The sequence below is a fragment of the Catharus ustulatus genome, chromosome 11 (genome assembly GCF_009819885.2).
Source record: "Catharus ustulatus isolate bCatUst1 chromosome 11, bCatUst1.pri.v2, whole genome shotgun sequence".
Classification (NCBI taxonomy): domain Eukaryota; kingdom Metazoa; phylum Chordata; class Aves; order Passeriformes; family Turdidae; genus Catharus; species Catharus ustulatus.
This window is the reverse complement of record NC_046231.1, coordinates 21,168,745-21,190,499: the sequence shown is the minus strand read 5'-3', so window position 1 is coordinate 21,190,499 and position 21,755 is coordinate 21,168,745. Positions and strand designations below refer to the sequence as shown.

Genomic DNA, 21,755 nt, shown 5'->3' with positions numbered 1-21,755 from the left:
GCAGTTACACACAACTATATTTAGGAAATGAAAACACGTATTTCCCCTCTCCTCTGCTCAGAGGCCAGCACTCACCTGCAGCGTTTGCAGGGAGCTGTGACAAGAAGCTTAATGGAAAGGAAGCAAAAAAACCCCCAACCCTTTTCACTGGTTTAGTAGGTCTTACAGAGAAAGAAGATGGGTAGAGATAAAAAGGCTAAGCCTAAGTGGAACACAGGACCAGCTTAACAGGCTCAGAATAAACCTCTCTCCTGCTGTTATTTAACAGCAGAGCTGGACACGTGCTCCTGAGCCCAGCACAGGGATTTCTGTTCCTGGGGTCTGTGGCACCCCCAGCTCACAAGAACTGTCCCTCAGGCTGCCAGGTGTGTGACCCTGAGTGGCTCTGCTCATGCCAAAATCCCAGTTACAGCCCCGCTCTTGGCAGAGGGGGGGTTAAAAACCAGGAATATTCCAGATGAGGTCATGGGCAGAGCTGCTGCCTCCAGGCTTCCCCATCCCCAGCAAACAAAACAACACATGGTGACCCAGCTCTGCCACCCACACCAGGCACTGGAGCTGGGACCTGCTCCATGGACTGGATTCCTCTCTGGAATTCAGCCGCCTTGGTGACACAGAGGGGCTGGGACAGCAGGTGTGTGGTACAAAGTACAGACACACAGCAGAGCAGTGGAATGGTTTGGGGTGGATAAACCTCAAAGGTCATCTGTTCTCACACCTGCCATGGGCAGGGACACCTTCCACTGTCCCAGGCTGCTCCCAGCCCCATCCAGCCTGGCCTGGGACACTGCCAGGGATCCAGGGGCCTCCCCACCCTCTAAGGAACAATTCCTGCCCCATCTCCATCTGTGAGCAATGGATCCCAGCCTGTGATCAATCACCACCTCGTCAACCAGACAGAGCAGTGCCACATCCAGTCCAGTCAGTCGCTTCCATGAGAATAAAGGAATGACTGACATAATCCAGCAGGATTGACCTGTTTAGATGTTTCTTTTAGGAGGCACCCTGCACATAAAAGCTGCACAAAAGCATTTTGGTGTTGCGTGATCAGCACTTAAAGGATCAGAGAGGCCCAAAACGCGGCCGGGTCGGGAGCGAGCAGTGAAGTCCCCGTGGTTTCCGGGGGGATCCCCTTGGGCTAGGGAAGCAGCCACTGTTCCCCCAGCACCAGGGCCCCGACCTGTGTCACCGCTCACTGCCCTGGGCAGCGACCTCGGGGCGCCCCGGCAGCGGCAGCGGTGATGAGGGTGCGCTCGATGGAGGAACCGGGCCCGGAGCAGGACCCGAGCGCGGTGCCCGTGTGGCGCAGGGGCAGCACGGACACCCGCCAGAGCAGCACTCCCTGACGCGGCTCCCAACCCGGCGCCTTGTCCCAACACCGACTTTCGGCTACGCCGGTGCCCCAAGTGCCAACACCGCAGCACCGACCCCGTGACCACAGCCGACCGGGGAGCGCCCGTTCCGCTGATCCAACAACGCCGGGGCAGCGCGGCGGGCCCGGGGCTTAGCTCAGCCCGCAGGTCCTTGGAGGGCCTGTCCCGGTCCCGATCCTATTCCCGGTCCCGGAGCTGGGCACGGTAGGTCCCTGCGGGGCCGGTGCCGGTGTCGCTCCCGGTTCCGGTGCCGCTCGCGGGGCTCCCGGCCCCTCCCGCCCCCTGCTGGCCCCGCCCCGGAAGCGCCGCCCGGCGCGCGTGGCCAATGGGCGGCGGCGCTGCCGGGACACGTCGCGCGCCGCCGCGCTCCCGTCACCCCCCGCGCGGCGCCGGGGTGGAAGGGGGGGGGGTGTGTTCCAGCTCCGCCCCCCCACCCCGGACCGCCGCGCCCGCCAATGAGCGGCGCCGTCTCATCGGGCCAATGAGCGGCGCTGTCTCAGCGGCGCGCGGGGGATGGAGCGCGCGGCCCGGAGCCGCCACGGCGCGCGCCCCCCGCGCTAGGGCCGGACCCCGGGACCCCCGGACCCCCAAAAAACCGCCCCGAAACCCCCCCGCAGCCCCCCCTCTATGCGGCGGGGCCGGCCGAGCCGCAGGCCTCGCTCCGCCGCGGGGCTGCCCTTGGCCCGCTGAGCGCCGAGCACCGGTAAGCGCCGGGGGCGGCGGGCGAGTGGCGCGGGGGGGGCACCGGGGCGCTGCAGCCGTGGGGGCGCAGGGCGGAGGGACCGAGGGGGTCCCGGAGAGCACCCGCGCGGTCTGGGGGGGCACCGGGAGAGGCACCCGGAGCGGGGGGGGCTGAGGTCGAAGGGGGGGCACCGGGCCGGGGTGGGGATCGGCGGGGACACCGGCGGCGGTGGGACCCGGTGCGGGGCGGGGGCGGCGCGGGGTCGGCTGGAGCGGTGGAAGCGCCGCAGCGCGGGTGGGAAGAGGACGGTGGGGGTTTGGGGGGGCGGCGAGGGGCTGTTTGGGGGCTGCAGAGGTGGGAAGGGGCTGCAGAGAGAGCGAGGATGGTTTGGGGGTGGTTTGGGGGGGCTGCAGGGACAGCCCGGGCGCTGCTCGGTGTTTTGGGGTGCGCAGGCTCGCGGGGAGCCGTGGGAGGAACTCGGAGCTCCGTGTCGAGCCCGCAGCCCCCTCCGCCCTTCCAGACCCTGCTTTTTGGGGTGGGGATGTTTTTTTCGCAGGGGTGCGGGTAGTTGGGGGGGGAAGTGCGTTTTGGGGTGAGGAGGAACAATACCAAAAGTTGTCTGAAATGGTAATTTCCGTTTCCCATTTCATCATCCCTGGGTAGGCGTTAGCCCTGCGTGTGTGTGCGCAGGGCCGGGGCCGCACCGAGCCCAGCCGGCCCCAGCCCCAAGGCTTTTATTTATTTCCCAGTTTAATCTTTAAATCGCTCCGTGTTTCTGTCCTCCGAGGAGCCTTTGTGTGGCGGGGAGGGGCTGCCCGACACCTTTGCCCCTTAGCAGAAAGGAAGAGAGAAGGGAGGAAAAAAAAAAAAATAAAAAGCCTCCCAAGCCCAAACAGCTGCAGCCCAGGCCGAGCCTCCCCCAGCCCGGGGATGGATTCATGTTTAGAAAGGCAAATGACCTCGGAGGGAGCGGGGATGAGCCGAGCCCTCGGTGCCCTCTGCCCTTTCCCAGGGGGAGCAGCTGTCCGGGGTGTGCGGCTCAGAACGGGCCCTTCATTGAGGCACAGGGGCCGTGTGTTTACGGCTCGGCTTCTCCTCCAGCCTTGGGGATCTGTTTTGATATCCAGTTGCAGGAAAGGGTTCCTCCCCCCTCCTGGTTTTGTACACAAAGTGCTCTCTCACCGCTGGGGACACGGCTCTATAGGCAGAGAGCGAATTCCAGGCAGCTCTTGAAGCAAAATTCCCTCCTGAGATGGCTTCTGAAGTGGGGTATACACACCATTTTTGCCTTCTCTGTAGGCAAAGATTTTTTAGGTGAAAACATCTGTACTGCCTTGTAGTGGCTGTGTGCTTTCCTGAAATTTATATAAATTTAAGGAACTTGGCGTTCAGTGTATTTCTCCTTTCTTTGTTTTGTTCATAAAATGGAACATTTTTATGTAATGACTCCAATTATTCCCTTTTTCTGCGGGGGGGAAAACCACTCCACGGAGTCACGGAGAGGGAAAAGCAGATTAACTCTCACATGTTCCCCAACAGCACCGATACATTCTTTGTGTGCTCCCTACCACCAGCTTGATTTTAACTTAAAAACGGGAAAAGTTGGGCGTTTTCACAGGATTTTCTGGCAGATTCCAGCCTGGCTGTGGCTCGGAGGGGACAAACTCCGGGCACAGAGCTGCGTGCCCCGCTTTGTGCCCGTGGGAAGCGCTCGGATCGCAGGGTGGAGCGGTCCGTGCTGTGTGTGGGCGAGCCCTGGAGCTCCGCGCCGAGCCCTGGAGCTCCGTGCGAGCCCGGCCGGGTCTCCAGCTCCGCGCTGCCCCGGGCTTTGTGGAGCTCTCCTCGGCTCCGGGAGAACTGGCCGGTGCTGCGGGAGGGACCCGACCTGCCGGGGCACATCCTTGCTGAGAAGGGCTCAGCTGTGAGCCCGTCCGGGCGAGCCGGGGCTTGTGGCACCCCGGGCTGTCTGAGTCACTGCTGTGCGAAACTCGCAGCAAACAGCACGCCGGGCTCGGAGCACGCCGAGCCCTCGGTTCCCAAGGCTTTCTTTGCCTCATTCCTCTTGTAAATAAGAGACCGAGGAGCCCCGGCCATGTCTGGAAACTGGAGATGTTGCGTTTTGTGTTCCACACTTGGTTTTGCTGTGCAGTTCTGCTTCTGCTTTTAGAAATGAACTCTTGTCTCTTGTCCCTGTCTCCATTTCATAAAAAAAGCATGGTTCAGAGAGAGCTGATTTTTTTTTTTTTTTTCATGAGCAGCGTTTTGTTTTTATGATGTTGCAACAGCATTTTCTCAGACTTAAACCTGCAGATTGTCCAGTTTGAGGGTTGGGTTGAGATGGGGGAGGAAATATTTAAAAATAAACCCCTAGAGCAAAAACCCTTTGACTTATTTTCTTCTTTTGCGTGTGGTAGGCAACCTGATAAGGTTATTTTATTTTCCACTCGTGTTTTAATGGGCCAAGTCCCCCCAAATGCTGGTGAACAAAGCGAAGCGTCGTGCCGCGTTCTTCTGCTGCTCAGCAGAGCAGACAAATGCATTTCTCTGGGGTCAGTGAGACTCGTCGTGTTAATCAATACTGTACCAGCAGTGTTCCCTTTCCAGGGAACCAGATGGGCTACTTACAACTGGTGCTGATTATTTTAACTGTGTAATTGTAACATGGCTGCGTGATGACAGTGTTTCCTGCAGATACTTCAAAGGAAGGTTCCCGACGAGTGTGTCTTTACAGCGTTTAATCTGTCCTCTTTGTCTTTATGTTGTGGCTTTTGGACATGTGTTTGAAGTACTAAGAGGTTTTTTTTCCCTTACCTCCAGCTTTTCTATACATTAAAAGGAGGCAGTGCTCTGGAATGATGAAGTGTCTCCAGTGTGGGAATAAACCCAGGGTTTTAGCAGCTCCCACAGTGGTGGGTTGGTTTCAGTGAGTTTTAGATCCAGGCAGTGACTAAGCCAAAAGCTGGGAAGAGATTTAAGTGGCTGTGAGGAAATGGCAATATTTTTTTTTTTTTTAAATAGTGCATGTGGCTTTGTTTTGGGGAAAATATGTTGTGTGGTGACTTGAGTCTTAACTGGGACAGGCTAATTACTCGGTGAAGAAATCCTTCTCCAAGGGAAGGAAAGGCACAGGGCTGGAGCTGGTTAATTGCATTTTGTAAAATTATGGAGTGACGGCTTTCTGGGGAGCTCTGCCCCTCTTCCTGCCCTGTACCTGAATTTCAGGCTCAGCAGTTGCCTTACGGATTGAAATTCCTCCTGGGTATTAAGATCTAATGGTGGTAGACCCAGAGCAAGTAGTGGCAGGTACTGCTGCTTTTCAGTACAGCAAAGCAAATAATACTGGAAAATATTTACATGGGGGTTGTTATTCAGCTCGTATTTCCTTGAGGAGCTCTAGTAAAGGTGCTTGTGTGCTCCCTCCATCTCCAGGGAGAATTCCCTGTATTTCGGTTGTAAAAGGCTGCGGAGAGGAACCGGTGTCTCCATAGCAAAGATTCCAGCGTTTCGTGATCAGCTCACATATATTTTTACCCCATCTAATTTAAACCAGTCTGCACGACACTCACAGGAATGATTTGTATGCAGCTTTTAAATATTTTCCTCCTTCCTGCGTGAGGGATTAGCGGCACAGAGCTGCTTTTTCGGAGGGTTCTCAGCCAAGTGTTACGTAATTTGTGTGCCACCGATGCACGGCCATAAAAAATACTCCCATCAATGTTAAGGGAAAGCTTGTGTAGGCAATTATTTGAAATCACAAGCGTCCTAAGCAGGTTTGTGCAGCCTTAAAATCTGGGCAAAATGCTGCCTTTGGAATCCTGCTGGGAAGGGGGGTGGGAAGCTGTCAGCGCCCGTGGTCTGGAGGCTGGTTTTGAGCACATTCTACTCCACTTTTTAAGCTTTCCTGTGTGAGAACTGGTGTTTTCTGGTGTATTTTCTCAGGCAACTGTTGGGTGTTTAAAAATCTTAATTTCTCTGGGTGGTGGTGCTTCAGCTGAGGCTGCTTATGGGTGATGCCAATTTGTAATCTTTTACGAGAGTATGGGGAGGGGAAAAAAAAAGTAAAAAGAAGCTTAAATGCTAATAACAGTGAGAAATCTGCTCGGCATGGAGCGCATGTGAAGAGAGCGGGTGCACGTCGGGCTGTGGAGTCTCCGTCAGCTGAGCTGGGGGCTTTTAAAAATCTGCTCTAATTTTTATGCTGCATGTGGAATGGCTAATCCCATAAAAGCCTCGCACCTTTTGACAGATGAAACGCTGCTGTTCTTCACTTATTTGAGCAAAATATTTTTATAGATGGTATTAGCTCTGTGGCTCCGAGGGTAATGCAGTCCTTACACGAGAAAGATCTTGCTTTGATCTGACAGCTTTCAAGATCCATTTCCAATCTTGGAGTTCCATTAAGTCTGTTTGTAATGGTGCCCTCAGACTTTTTTTCTGTTTATGTGACTCTTTGGGGTGTTAACGTTGCTCTGTATTTGAGTTCTCTTTAATAAACTGAAGGAATAATTGGGGTCAGGACAGGAAATAATCATGTTAGACTGTGCAGTTAATTATATCAGGTATTTTGGGCTCCAGAATTCTTTGTGTTGATTCTAATGTTTTCTTCAAGTTGTAGGATGTAGTGAAATTATCAAATCATCAAACTAGGACAGTGGGGCAGGGTGATGTGTGATGGTTAATTTGGGGAGTGTGAAATGAGTGTGACTGATGTCCATGAGGGCTGTGGAGGATGGAGGGATGGTTTCTCTGGTGGGGGAAGAGATGGTCTTCTGTGTCCATCCAACAGGATCTCCGTGGTCCAACATGATTTAAATCATCTTGTGTCCATCCTACATGACCTACACGGTCTTGTGTCCATCCAGTGGGAATTTGTGGTCCTGTGTCCATCCAACATGGTGGGTTTGGTCCTGTGTCCACCCAGCACAGTCTTGGTGGCTGTGTGTCCATGCAGTGGGATCTCTGTCCATGCAGTGGGATCTCTGTCCATGCAGTGGGATCTCTGTCCATGCAGTGTCACCCACCCATGGTCCCCTGTCCCTCGAGGATGGCACTGGAGCCCCATGGCTCAGCAGGGCTCGGGTGGGTGCTGGCTCCTGCAGGAGCAGCCTCCCCTCTCCCTCTGCTCCTCCTCCCACATCTGAGAAGCCATCCTGGCTTTTCCTGCCCCTCTCAGCGCTGGCTGGGAAGGCGTGAGCTCCCAGAGAGGACGTCTGAAGCCTCCATCTCCTCGGGATTTTGTGGAGTTCACCTCGTGGGTGAGGCGTGCAGCTCCTTGCTGTGCAGTGCTGTGAGCTGGGGCTGGAATTGCAGCCTGGGGAGGCTGAGGGATTGGGAGGTGAGCAGGTGGCTGTGCCAGGGAGGGAATTGGCTGCTGGAGTCAGAAGAAAGTGATGTGTTTTTTTTCTAGGTCAGGGTTGAAGGCACTGTCAGGGTGCTGATGTGCAGCATATATTACTGTCTGCATTGTCCCTGCCATATGGATGTGTGCACGCTGCCCTTGGCATCCAGGCATTGAATTATTTATCCTCTCCAAATCTGGAGGCAGCCTTTCTTCCCCTGTCTCGAAGAAGACCAAACTTATCCGATGAGTGTTTTTAAAATAAACCTTCTGCTGTGAATTACTGCAGTGGCAGGAGCAGGGTATCGATTGTATGCTGCGTCTGGATTCGGAAACCAAAGGTTACAACACTGGATATCTTGTGGAAACACTGAAATATTTATTTTGCTGGTAGGTGCAAGTGTGTCTATGCTGGTGCTGGTTCGTGTGTGGTTGAAATGCCATGTAATGAAATTTCTGGACTTGGAGAATGGAGGGGGTAGAAAACTTTGTAGTGTGTGTAAAAGCAGCTTTGTGTGTGAGGGTATGGATGTTTTTCCAAGAAGGCACCTCCTGTCCTCTTGTGCTGTGCTGGATTTGCTGTGAGAGCAGTGTTGAGGTGGTCCCTGTTTGGGTGAGGGGTTCCAGGTCCTCGCTGAGGTTGTGGGTGTTTGCAGGGTGTCGTGGTGGGGTTGTTCCAGGCTGGAGGGAGCTGGCTCTAATTATTTTTGAGAGACTGACAGCTTTGCAGAATAGAAAGAGTCTCTAGTAATTTACCTTTAGAGCAGCATAAAGCTGCTAAAACTGTGTCACAGGCATGGGGGAAGAATCAGAGAGTCAAGAAGGGAATGTTACCCTCTAAAAAATTCACCACAATCCAGAGGCAGCGTGTCCCTGAAGGCTGAGCAGCCAGAGGCTGGGCTTGGAAATACGGTGCTGCCCTCAATATCGGGATGTGAAATGAAAGGATGTGTAATTAGGAACTCCAAAAAAAAAAAAAAAAGGCATTAAATAGCTTTAGAGGTGAATGGAAGCTTCATTATTAAGCACCAACTGGTTAGCTGCAGTTCATGGTGCCTCTTCCTTTCAAATCACGCACACATGAAAGTGCTCCCCGCCCCCAGCCGGGCCTTATCGGCTTATCTGGGCAGGAGTTCAGAGCCATAAAAACTATATCCTGCTTACACCTTCCAGCCGATCCTGTGACCTGTGCTGTGTAAACAAGTTGTACCAGGAGCTCCGAATGACTGGTAAGTGCCTGGCTTTCTGCAGGCTGCTTAGGTCCAGGAGGAGCCGAGATAAAGTTCCAAGAAGTTCCCCTTTGGGAATGGTCTCCTGATAGCTGTGCAGGGAGGGAGGAGGCGGCAGGGCTGGGATCCTGCTGACTGTGGCAGTGACTGTATCCCATGGAAAGCACTTTGGGATAGACTTTACACTCCGGGGCTGGTGTTTTCCACGTTCTGCAGGGAGGGATGGCTGTGGCAGATTGTGAAATGTCAGCGTTGTGGTAACAACACCGACCGGCGCTCCGCGGTTGCGTCAGGCCTCGGGTGCGCTGGAGATGTAAGCCTGTCTATAAATAATACATCCATATATCTTTGGATGGAGGAGATTAGCCGTGGCGGTGCTGGGAAGAGATGTAGGTAATGCAGGGAAGGGGTGTGTGTGTGTGGGGGGGACACAAACATCCTGCTGCTGGCTGTGCTTGGGGTTGAAATGTTGAAATGCCACCGGGCGCTCCGGTTACGGCGCTTGGCTCCTGCCCACCCCGAGCTGTCTCCGCTGTTTCATCCTGCAGCTCTGTACAGGCACATCCATTTATCCAAGCTGGGCTGCAACCAGCAAGTTTGAGGGTTTAGGGTGTGAAACCTCACCTTTCTCAGCAGCCCAGTGCACGGGTTTGATGATGAAAACCTGTTCTCCCTGAATGTTGGCCTTTTTTGTTCGCGTGGTTTCTTGTCCCCGCGTATGGGGGAATGTGCTGGGTTTGGAATTAGGCTGGCTGGTGGCTTCCCTTCTCACTGTGGCCTGTCCTGGCTCACATTGGGGTCCTGTGTGTGGCTCTCCTGGCTCTGGGCTCTCTGTTCCTCGTTGTCCCAGCAGCCTGGAAGGTTTCTGGCTCTCCCAGGAGATCAGAGGTGCCCTGTGTTACTCAGCTGCTCCGTGGTGAATGCAGTTCCCTTCCCCTGTGATCAGCACTGGAACTGGGGTGTTAAACTGGTTCTGTGGTGAGAGACGAATTCCTCTGAGTTAGTCCAGGGGGGAAGGGATCAGACAAGGAGTCAACTTCATGGCTCTTTCCTGGTGTGCTCAGTAGAGCTCCTTGGTTTAGGGAGCTGGAGGCTGAATTTAATTTCCTCCTGCAGTGTGTTCTGTCTGCTTCACCCACCAAGATGTTTCTTCTCCCTCCTCTTTGTCTCTGCCCTCTCCCAGGAGCCTCATCTGATGGAGGTTCTGCTCTTGCCCTGGTCTTCCTCATCCAAGATTCTTGTCTCTAATTTTAGCCTGTCTGCCTTTCGAGGTCCCCTCCCGTCTGTTCCTGCCTTTCTTCTTCTCTCTTAGTTGTTCCTGCATCTTCCTCTCCCTCTGGAGAGCTGCACCTTGTTTTTGCATGGTGGGAGGGGAGTGAAGCTGTGGGTGTGTTGAGGTGAAGGCTCCTGGGGTGTGGGAAATGCTGGCAGGGATGTTTGGGGTGCTGTGTGCTCACAGGGAGAAACTTCTTCCCTCTCCTGCATCTCTCTTGCTGTCCTTGCTTGGATCTGCTTTTGGAATCTCCTTTTTGTGGATTTATCCTGTATTTGCTGTCTACCATGAGGTTGTTAGTAGTGGTAGTGCTGCCCAGCAGCCTGGTGTCCCTGAATCTCAGGGAAAGCTGCAGGCTGCCTGGTTTTCCTTGGAATCTCACTCCATGTTAGCATGGATTTGCTTACATTTACAGAGAAAATGACTTTTCTAGCAGGGAGGCATCTGAACAGTCAGGTCTCCTCAGAGGGGTGTGGAGCCCATCAGGGAGAGCAGGGAAGCTGGCCCTGGAGCCTGGCATCCAGGAAAGCTGCTCATCCTGGTGGGATCCACCTGCTCGGAGCCCTGGGAGCACGGTGTGTGCAGCATAATCTGATTTGTGCCTGGAATATAAATCCTGGCTGTTGCAGACATGCAGCCTGGGGTTTTACAAGTTCTTTTGTGAAAACAGCATTCAGCCCCTCCACTGCTGCAGCAAGGAGCTTCCCTGGAAACCCAATCCCAGCAATTAGTGAGGTTTGCAGAGGATCCTAGCAACTGCTGCTGGGGTTCCATTGGCAGGGGTTGGGTTTTGTTTTTTATACTGTTTGTGTTGCATTCTCTGCATTGTGTGGAGATACATAAACTAAAGAACAAGAAATTCTACCTCAACATGAGGAAGAGCTTTCCATGGAGGGTGGCAGAGCTGCCCAGGGAGGGTGTGGGGTCTCTCCCTCTGGAGATATTCCAGTCCCACCTGGATGTGTTCCTGTCACCTGCCCCAGGTGACTGTGCCTTGGTGGGGACTGGGACTGGATGATCTCCAGAGCTCCCTTCCAAGGAGAGGAGGGGCTGTGGAGGGGCCATGGAGCAGCACTGAGCTGAAATGATGGGAATGCTGCTGTGGGCTCTGCAGGAAGCTGATCCTCAGGGAAAGTGGAGCATGGCTGCAGTATATTGGGTGGTGTGTGACTTCGGTGTTCGTGGGTAACCTGAGCTCACCTGCGAGGAGTTTTGTTACCCAGATACTCTCTGACCTGACTTGCTTTTGTCAACAGTGGCTCTGGCAGGTCGGGGAGCGATGCTTTTCCACAAGGGTGGTTATGTAAAACCTTAATGCTCTGCCTTCTCCCGGCTCGGCTTTACAACGTGCGTGGGGCTCCGGGTGCGACTTCAAAGCAGGGAGTTTGCTTTATGGTTGAACCTATGAGCAGTTTTATGTGCAGGGTGGAGCGAGCTCGTGGAGAAGATTGCAGTTTTCCCACTGTCATAAAAAGTTACGATGCTCATGATCCCAGCGTTGTTCGTAGGCGGAGGCAGCAGCAGATGCAGAGGTCAGTGGCAGCGCGCACGGAGCGAGCTCGGATGTGCCAGCGCGCTGAATGCCCGGCTCTGTGCTCCCAGCTCTCCCAAACCCCTTCAAAAAGTGCCTTGTGCTCTTCCTAAGAAACCTGCACCTGTGTTACAGAACAGGCAGAGCCTTTCCATGGGAAAGGAACTTGGCAGGGTGGCTGGGGGGGGCTGTTTTCCAGGGCAGTATTTCAGACCCTGCTGAAAACGTGGCATTTCAGTGGCACAGACTGAGGCAGTTTATAACCTCCTTCCTTTCTCTGGGCTTTTCTTTGGGGTGCGAGCCAAGGGAGTTAAAAAAAAAAAAATAACCAAGTGGCTGCATCTTGACGAGCCTCATTCCAATTAACTTCCCTCATGCTCCAGAAGATAGATTCCCTGAACTGGGATGCATTCCCTAAAAAAGGACTATTCAGGCGGAGTGGTGATGGTGGGGGAGCGTGATCAGCTTTTACAGCCTTAATTGTGGGCTTTTCTGAAAGTGTTTCAGTGGCCTGTGCTGTCTCTAAACCCTGGTGGGGTATAAGATTGTCCCCAAATTCTGAGGTAAAAAACACCTTCCAGTTCTCAGTAAGTTACAGCTGATTAAAATAAGTCACTATTCCAGTTTCAGTCAGGTCTCTCTAAATATAAACTTAACCTCTCCTTTAAACCTTTTTCTGATGGGATGGGGAGGCATAAATGTGGTCTTTGTTTGCAGCCAGGAAAATTAAAGGTTCACAACATTCAGAAATGTGCTTTTTAGATCTTCTGAAAACCTGTTCCTTAAAGAATGTTTCTGTTTGGAAATGGGCAAATACTTCGGGTGTTCTTCAGCTTAAAAAATTTTATTCTGATGAATAGACTAAAACTTAAGGGGAGCAGAAAAATACTCTGATCCTTCTCTTTGGGTGATCCATTAGCTGCTCCAGCTGCCTTTTATTTATTTTTGTAGACACATGTGTGAGTGTAAACATTTTATCTGGAATGGCCTTGCAAATGTTCCCGCATTAACATATATTGTCATGGAGAATAATTTTCATTTAACTGTAATTTGCTTTATATTTTCCTGCCTGGTTGCCATGGAAACGCAGACGGATGTGGCAGGGACTCCTCACAGGAGCCAGGTTATGGATTGCCTCTCTAATGGACCTCTGTTAATCACACTGCAGCCTGCACTGGAGGAACCAGGGCTCTGTGCAGGAGACACTTGATTTAGATAAACTGTGAGATGCCTCTGCTACCGTAGCTTAATATTCAGAGTTACCAAGGGTGTTTTTCCCGTCTCCAGAAGTTTTTTGTCATGAGAACTATGTATTATGATCCTGGAATTGAGATATATTTATTTAAATTTAATGTCGGTTAGACTTGATTTTCAATTTTCATTTCATTTGCTGTAATAGCTTAACTGGTAATGTTCTTTTCTGGGTTCAGTTTAAGATGTGAAACGCTTGAAACAGAGCAGTGAAACATTTGTTATCTTTATCCCTGTGCGAGAAGTTGACTTGCTCTTCATAATAATGTGTCTGTGCTTTTGTATTTCCTTTTGGCAGGTAGAAAGGGGGCAGAGATGGATTTTGTTGAATTTATTACCTGTGGATTTGGGGTCTTTTTTGCACCTCGTGTTTTTGGCTGCCTTGTCCATGTCTACTGTTCTGGCAGTGTGTCCAGGGAAGGGATGTGGGGCAGGCTCTGGAGCACCAGGAGGGGCTCAGGGAGCTCAGCCTGGAGAAGAAGAGGCTGGGGGAGGACTCTCACTCTGGAGGTGTTAAAAAATGTGCAGGTATGAAACTTGGTTTAGTGGCAGCATTGGCAGTGCTGGGCTTGATGATCTCAGAGGCTTTTCCAAACTAAACTCCCCTGTGATCTCCAGGATTATCAGTGCTCAGATTCCTGACGTTTCAGGATGCTGGTCTCCGCCTTTGTCTGTGTTGGATCCTTGGAAGGAGCTGCCTTCTGACTGCTGAGATAGGAACTGTGGTGGCATGGGCTCAAACTGCACTCACCAATTAAATGATTCATTTTTGGTTCATGGGGATGAGCTCAAGGAGGGAAAATCAACCACCCAGGATTCTTTGCTCTGGGTTCTTTGATGGCAGAAACCTGAAATTGTAACTCAGAGATGTGCATTTAATTTATCTCCTGAATCAGACCCCTCCAGATGAATTTTGGGTGGGTTTTAGGGGGAAGTTGTTGTGGCCCTTGCTCTGCTGCTGGCTGTGGTCAGACACCCATGGCTGGTTACGTAAGGCAGGATTACTCCAGCACGTGGATGCTTCCCCATGCATATGGTCTCACAGTTATTTCTTGGTGCTTTACAGGAGGAATTGGGTAACATTTTGTTCTGTAATGCAGGATGAAGAAACCCAGCATGTTTTTCTGTAATGGCGTATAAACAAGTAGTGTAACATCCTATTTCAGGCGTTTGGAGGAGGAAGGGCTCAGGAGGGGAGGCAGGGCTGAAGCAAAGCTTTATTTTCCTAGACCTACACACCAGATTTGAGTAGCTCTGCCTTTGGTGGATGCTGTGAGTGTTACAAACGAGCTGGTTTTTGAGGTGTGTAAGCTCAGTTCAGTGGGTGCTGTGGGTGTGCCTTGGTTGTAGAGGTTACCTCTGGTTCCCTCTGCATTTCTGTGCCTTTTACCAGGTGATGCTGGTGCTCTTTTGCTGCTCATCAGGGGTGATGTGGTTCACAGTCTAAGGCCAAATCTAATTTTAATAAAAGTCTGAAAAATGGCTCAACTCTGCTCAGGACTTTTGGGTCTTGTGTAGACTTTTTGCATTTTTCCTTTATTTTTATTTTCTTCTCTTTTACTACCCATTGTCCCATGAATACTCAGAATTGAGCGTTTGTGTTCCCCAGTGGCACGTTTGGGATTCCCAAATGCAGCCCTGCAGGTGGGTGGGTGAGGCCATGTGCATCCAGGCAGTGCCATCTCTGAGCTCTGGGATGGGACAGTCAGAATACCTGGCAATTTATGAAACCATAAACTCTCTAATTATTGATTGCTCTCTAATTCATAGTGTTGCTTCCATTTTATTCCATTTTTTGGACTCCCGGATGTGAGGCGGTGATCCCTGCACACCTGCCAGGTGTTTTTCCCAAAGGTGTGTCCCTGAAGGGTTGGTGATGAATGGCATTGTTGTAGGTACAAGGTAATGTGATTGAGTCACCTTTTGTGGCCTGGGAATGGACTCCTGCACCTGATAATTGGGTTAAACATTGGCTGATGCCAGCCAGGAGAGCAGAGAGGCTTTGGTGGCCATTCAGGTGTTTGGTTGCTTTTGAACCTTTACTTTGAGGGTATTCTTCATCAGGAATGGGAGTGCCAGGACAAGGGGGAATGGCTGCATGCTGCCAGAGGGAAGGGTTTGGTGGGATATCAGGGAGAAATCCTTCCCTGTGATGTGGGCAGGCCCTGGCACAGGTGCCCAGAGCACCTGGAAGTGTCCAAGGCCAGGCTGGACAGGGCTGGGAACACCCTGGGACAGTGGAAGGTGTCCCTACCATGGCAGGGGTGGGACTGGATGGGCTTTGAGCTCCCTTCCAACCCAAACCATTCCATGATATTTTTCAGGTTTGCTCACTTGGGTTCAGACAGTGGCTAATGCTTTACCAGCACTCGTAGAAAAGTGTTAATTGCAGATAAAACATTATAAAGTCAAACTGTTGTTCTGCTGCTTGCAGTCTTGTGGGCACTCAGGTTGACTCTGAGCCACTCATCACCCCTTGTTGTGCCATGAGCACAGCTTTGAATTTATCTCTGTTAATTGTGCCAGAGATCTGGGAGGAAAGAGCACTTCTAATGCATTGCTGTTCCCCAAAAGTGGTGCAAATCAGGATGAGCTGTGGGGGGAGTGGGGAGATGAGAGGAGCTGCCTTGTGTGCAGTCGTGGGAAGAGGGATTTCTTCAGGGAATGGGTGAATTGTTTCCTTCTGCTCTGAGCAGCCTCTTAATGAGCTGCCCTCTCCAGGGTGCAGAGAGATGAACCTCCCATGGCTAACTCCAGCCTGGGAGGCTTCCACCACATCGCTGCCTTCGGATCCTTGGAGCTAAAAATACATCCATGCTGCACAGCAGACTCCAGGCACGTTAATCTGTTCCCTTTAGGAAGGAGACTTGTGGTACTGGATGAACTACTGTGGAAATTTTATTTTTGCTGCGCAGCCTTACCAGTTTTCTTCTTCCAACGGAAAAATGTCGTGGACATCATTGTTCTGCTTGGAATTCCCTCTCTGACAACAATAGCAGCAGTGGGGTGGGGTGCTTTGGAATTGTTTAGTGAGGAAAAGTTTTGGAGAAGCAAGCTCCACCAGGCTGCACTGACTCCACCACATGATTGCTCTGTGCTGTTCGGGCTCCTGCAGGAGCATTTCTGTCTGGGCTTACAATACAGGGTGTGATAAAAGGTATCTGTTCTATCACATCACCATCTGCTGAGGGTGGGGGCAGTGATCCTTATCTCATGGGATATCTCCTGTTAATGGCCATGTTTTATAAACCAGGCAGGGCATTGTTCTTTATCTTTTCACAACCCATCCTTCCTCCAGCCAGTCATTTTCTGCTCATGGCCATTGAGTCCCACTGTGGCACTGATAAAATTACTGCATCCCATTGGGAGTTGCTCCAGCCAGGGGGAAGAGCCCAACATTTCTTACCAAGATAAAAACAGAGGTTTTGGGACACTAAGGGAGCCCCTTTCTCCACTGGGCTCCAGAGGAAAACCGGATTTCTCCACATCCCCACTGGAGCTCCGGAGGGAAACTGCACCTTGTACAGGAGCACTGCTCCAACTGAGCCACATCTGTCACTGCAGGAGGATGCAGCCACCATGGGATGGGACTGCTGCCAACACCCTGCCTGACGGGTGTCAGGTTGTACTCTGACTGTGTCAGGGTTTGGGGTTTGTTCTTTGTAGTACTGTATTTCTATTTTAATTTCCCTAGTAAAGAACTGTTATTCCTAATTCCCATATCTTTGCCTGAGAACCCCTTGATTTCAAAATTAGAATAATTTGGAGGGAGGGGGTTTACATTCTTCTGCCTTTCTCAGCAGACACCTGTCCTCCAAACTAGGACACATTCCCACCACTGGTTTTTGGGACACTTCTGACCACTCCTGGCTCTTGCATCACAGCTCTGGGTTGCTCTTCCCCCTTCCCCCACTGAGCTGGGCTCGTTTGGTTGTAATTCAGCACGTTTTCCTGGGATGAGGAGGAATGAGAGCCTGCCAGGCTGACAGCTCAGAGCAGTCCTGCAGTTATTGCAGCCTCTGACACGGTGATTCATGCCCAAGGCAGACACAGCTGGTGCCCTGCACACCTCCCTGAGCTCCAGCCACGCTCACACCATGTGCTCCAGCCTTCCTGGGATGCTGCTCTTTCCTGCCAGCCTTTGTTCCCAGGTAACTTTGGGAATATTTTAGGGCAGCAGTAATGTGAGGGCTGCTTCAGACACAGCTCAGGGGCTGGAGCTGCGTTTTCTGCCTGCTGTTGAACAGCTCAGTAGCTGATTTTCTCCACGAGTTACAACTTGAATTGCTGCTGTTTGTGCCAGTGGGGCGTTTGAGGTCTGGGAGCGTTGCGTAAGCGCGTGGAGCTCTGCTCTCAGTGCTTTGTTTCCTCCCTGGCTTTTGCCTCTCCAGCTATTTAAGATTCAGAGTGTATTTTCCTCCTTTGATGTTTGGCTTACCTTGACAGGCTGGGAGAGCTGGGCTTGTTCAGCCTGGAGAAGAGAAGGTTCTGGGCAGACCTTAGAACCCCTTCCAGTGATAAAGGGGCTCCAAGAGAGCTGGAGAGGGAGTTTGGACAAGGGCCTGGAGTGGCAGAACAAGGAGGAGTGGCTTCAAACTGAAAGAGGGAAAGATCTAGATTAGATATTGGGAGTAAATTTTTGGCTGTGAGGCTGTGGCTGCCCTGGATCCCTGGCAGTGCCCAAGGCCAGGCTGGGTGTTGGAGCACCCTGGAATAGTGGAAGGTGTCCCTGCCATGCAGGGGTGGGGCTGGGTGATTTTTGAGGTCCCTTCCAGCCCAAACCATGCCATGATGTTGACACAGGAGCTCACCTGCTCCAGCAGGCTCTGTTTTCCCTGGATGTGCTGCTGCTGCTCATTAGCACAGGCTCAGACACAAGCTGCTCAGACAGCCTAAACCATTTGTAAGGAAACTGTCTTTAAAATATGGATGGCATTAGAGGGACTCAGGCTTAAAATTAGAAACTGTTTATGATGCACAGTTGTAGTTGTTTACCTTGAACCATAATTATCTTATTTCCTGAGTTAAAAACGTCACGTCAGCTTGCTGAAGCAAGATTTGATGACAAAGGAATTGTTTTTAGCCACCAGCAGAGCAAAGAACACTTCAAAATGTGTGTCTAAATATGATTTTATAACCTAAAGTATACCACACTCAGGATTTTAAATTGGCTCTGGAAGTTGCGTGGGCTTAAGGGCCGGCCATTTGGCCGGGGATCAAGGCACTGGGTTTAATCCTGACTCCGTCCTTTTGTCCTCTGAGCGTTTTCCTTGCCACCTTCTGTGCTGTTTGTTTGGATGGCTGTGTTTGGAAGGGAGGGCTGAGCCCTTTCCCCGGGTGGCTGTGGCCGTTCCTGGGGTGCGGGGTTGTGATGCTCCCCCACCCTCCGGCCCCTTCCGAGCACTGAGCCATGGGCAGAGCAACACCAGGGGTTTTCTGCTGGCCTGGCAGCTTCAGCTGATTTATGGACAAGCTCTGGAGTGGCCCAAGAGAGAAGCTGAGCACCAGCAGCTGAGCAGGGGCAGAACTTGCATCCCTCAAGCCCCCCTGAGCAGCTGGGGCACCTCAATGTGCAATCTGACTTCCTTATTTTAGCATTATTCCTGATTACTGTATTTCCTTATTTCATTATTCAGCAGTGCTGTCTGATCCCTGTGCCTGAGGCAGCCTGTGCCCTCCTCTCACCCTTCTCCAGGCTGGGTTTGTGTACCCTGAGTGAGGTGGGAGCTGCTCCTTCCTTACCTGTGCCTGGCGCTGCCAGGATGCTCCTTGCTCAGAGAATGGAAAGTGGGAGGGGAGCAGCTTCTTTAATGATGACAACTGCTACTTAAACCTGTTCAGGGCTTAGAATAGAAAGGGAAAAAAAGATCAGTGGGAGCTGTAGGTGCTTTCAATGTATGTGGGATTTTTAAGGAATCTTTTTATTCTGACCTTAACTTGCCAGGCCCCAGACAATAGGGGAGGGATACTGTGTGGAAATCAAGGAGGTGCCTCCTTTCAGCTCTTTCTTTGCTGTGTAATTTGAGGTGGTTGTAAGGCACTTGTAACTCAGGAATTGTAGACTTGAGCACATTCTACAATTACATTTTTAATGTTGCTTTCTGGGGACCTCCTGGATTGTCCAGCCAGGTAACAGTGTCTGATCCTGCATAGCTGGGTGTGGGGCTGCCACCTGCATATTCCTAAAAAAACCTGTATTTGAGCTGTTGAAGTGTCTGGTTGTAACATTCCTGTCCCCACAGAGTTTTCTTGGCTAGGGAGGTGATATTCAGCCTGCTCAGAATCCTACCAGCAGCCAGTCCATGATGTTTGCTGTGTTTTTCCCCCTCTGAGAGACTGACTGTTCTTGAAGGCTGAGCAGCGACTTCCTTGACTCCTCCTTGGCTGATGAGTGAGCTTTAAAATCGGATGCTTGCATCCTTTTCACCAATCAGCATCCAGAAAGGAAAGGAAATAGTTCAGGTATTAATAGTAACCTGTATCCAATTTGCCAATTACACGGATGCAAATGTCTGGGACTGCAGAGGTGACAAATGCCTGTCTGTCCATCCCTCTTTTCTGTTGAAAAATGATTTTTGTCAATGTGTTAAATCTGAGCAAGGAGTAAGGAATGCAGTTTCATTTTTAAATAAAGTGGAGCTTGTGGCCTAGTGGCATCATTCACCCTCCTGCTTCCCTTAGGAGGAGGAACTGAGAGGGACCTGGTGGTGAAGTACAGGGAGGGATTCAGCCTGGGGAGGGCAGGGATGCCTTTGTCCCACCTCACTCTTATTTGGGAGAAATGGAAAGGAGGAGGAGCCTGAAGGATGACAGCAGCTGTGAGCTCATTTTAAATTATAGCTTTAATTCCAGAGAACATCCACCCTTCTTGCCTTTACTGGGGCAGTGAAGTTCAGCATCTTGGAGCTTAATCCCCATTCCTGGAAGTGTCCCAGCCAGGCTGGATGGGGCTTGGAGCAGCCTGGGATGGTGGAAGGTGTCTGTGCCTGAGGTGGGGGCAGGAACAAGATGAAATTTCAGGTTCCTCCCACCCCAAACCATTCTGTGGTTCTGTGACCTGTCCTCACAAATTCTCACCTCCCCTAATTCACTGGAGATCTCCAAACAGCTTGGTTGTTCCTGAATTCAGGAATTCTGTCAACCCCCACTTGCTAGGGACTGTGTTGTACATGTCAGACTTGTAATTAAAACACAGGACAGTTTGTTTTCCCAGAAATGACAACTTTCCTGCCCTTTGTGCTTCATGCAGTGGGACAAATTAAACATTGGGCTCTTCAGCCCACACAAGTATCTGTATTTTTGAGGACAGGATCAGCTCATTTTATATTTTTTATCAAGTAGCACAGACAACACAAGCTTTAAAAACTGTAGATCTCAGCATACATCTTATCTGCAGGGCAAAATAAAGGAACTTCAAGAATTTATCACCTACTTTCATTCCAAAAGCCATCTAATTAAATTTTACTTGATGCTACAATTTTGTCACAACCAAACACACTGAAAGGTGGGGTTTTTTTTTTTAGGATTAGTGGAATTCTCTGTGTGCTTTGGCTTTTCACTTGCTGCTGTTTGAGCCTGTTTGGTTTGTGATTGCTGCAGGAATATTTGTAACCTGTAGATCAGTATTCACTGTCCATTCCTTGAGGGACCAGGAAAACTTTCCTGCTGTGCTGGGCATGGCTGTTGTGGCTCTCACTGGGATGGGATAGGCAAAGCTCCAGAGACAGGGATTTCTGCACCCCTTCTGTATTTGTAGCATGTTTTCTTCCCCAAATTCCAGCAGAAGGAACCCATGGATATTTATGGAAAACATCTATAGGGTTTGTAATGCTGCTGCCTGTGGGTTCTTCCCCTGTTCCACAGTCTCCATTTTCCCAGGTTCTAGAATTACAGTGAGATTTTAAGCATTTTTTCCCCATTTCAGCAGGTGAAAGCTCTGGCTGTGCTCTGTCAGGCTCTGACACCGAGCTGTGCTTATGGAGTGCATTTGAAAACACTTCCAAATTTCCCCTCCCTCCAAATTTGGTGTACCAGAGGTAATGGAGCTGATCTTGAGAGCAGGAGCTCGGTGGGTCTGGGCTGCTCCCCTGGGTGTGTTTTCACTGCAACCCTCAGAGAGATCCTTATTGAAATTCTGGCTCTTCCTGGAATTATTCTGAGGGAAGCAGATGAGTGCTGTGCAAAAAGGTTCTCTTATTCTCTAGAGATTTCTTCCATTCAAAAGTTGGTCTAAACCAGAATCTAAATCTCTGGTATCCTGTGATGCTGCTTAGTTCTGGATCACCATAAAATCTGAATTGATGCAAGTCTGACTTGGGATCCAAATGCAACTTTGTCCCTGAAAGAAACACTAATGGTGGGCACACATTTGTGGGGACATTGGCCTCTGGATTTCCTGGGATGAGACAGCAGCAGTGCTTCCTGCCTGCCCCCTGTGAAATGGAGATTTAAGCAGAACCTTTCTGCATTATTGATCAAATTTAGAAACATTGGGGTGCATGAAATCATTGAATCTCAAACCCATTTTTCATGGGGGACTCAACATCTGCACAGAGCTGTTTATTCCTTCAAGGGAGCCAATTCCCACCTCGCTGCTGGGACCAGTGCTGTTGCTCTGCTGTGAAGAGTCTAGAGCTAATGTCAGTATTTTTCAGGTCACAGCTTGGGATTGTAAAGCATTTTCCATCTTCAAATCCTGATTTCTGTGATGTTACAAGATACCCTTCTATTAAGGAGGTTTGAATTATGTAATTCCCTTTTTTTTTTGGATGGAATGCTGGCAGAAATTGCATGCTGTGCTCTGACTGTGAAGTCCTGATCTGTGTGTGGGTGCAGCAAGAATCACTGATTTGGGGAGGTGCTGAGGAACCTCGTGGTCAGTGTTAAGATCAGGAGTTGGTGGGAAAATCTAGAAGTTTAAACACTTACATATTTATTTTGGTGGAACCGTCTGCTTGCCCAGAGTTTCCAAATCACTTTGCATTAACAGAAAATAAAGTACCCCAAGTCTGAAGGACTGGACCTGTTTTAAACCAGACCTTGAGCTCATGATTACCTGGTGTTTGACCATTTCAAGGC

At 50.8% G+C, this 21,755-nt stretch overlaps 1 protein-coding gene across 2 annotated transcripts in view; it reads left to right on the top strand.

The window, feature by feature from the left end:
• The first annotated feature begins 1,977 nt into the window (after window positions 1-1,977).
• Window positions 1,978-21,755, top strand: part of LOC117001618 (ankyrin repeat domain-containing protein 11-like) — a 125,338-nt gene continuing 105,560 nt past the window's right edge. Inside the window, exon 1 of one of the 2 annotated variants that reach the window (XM_033070054.2) lies at window positions 1,978-2,076. The gene's annotated coding sequence lies outside the window, so the exon portion shown is untranslated. Of the gene's footprint in view, window positions 2,077-7,248; window positions 7,311-21,755 lie in introns of those variants that run through there. The other variant, XM_033070055.2, reaches the window with a different exon arrangement.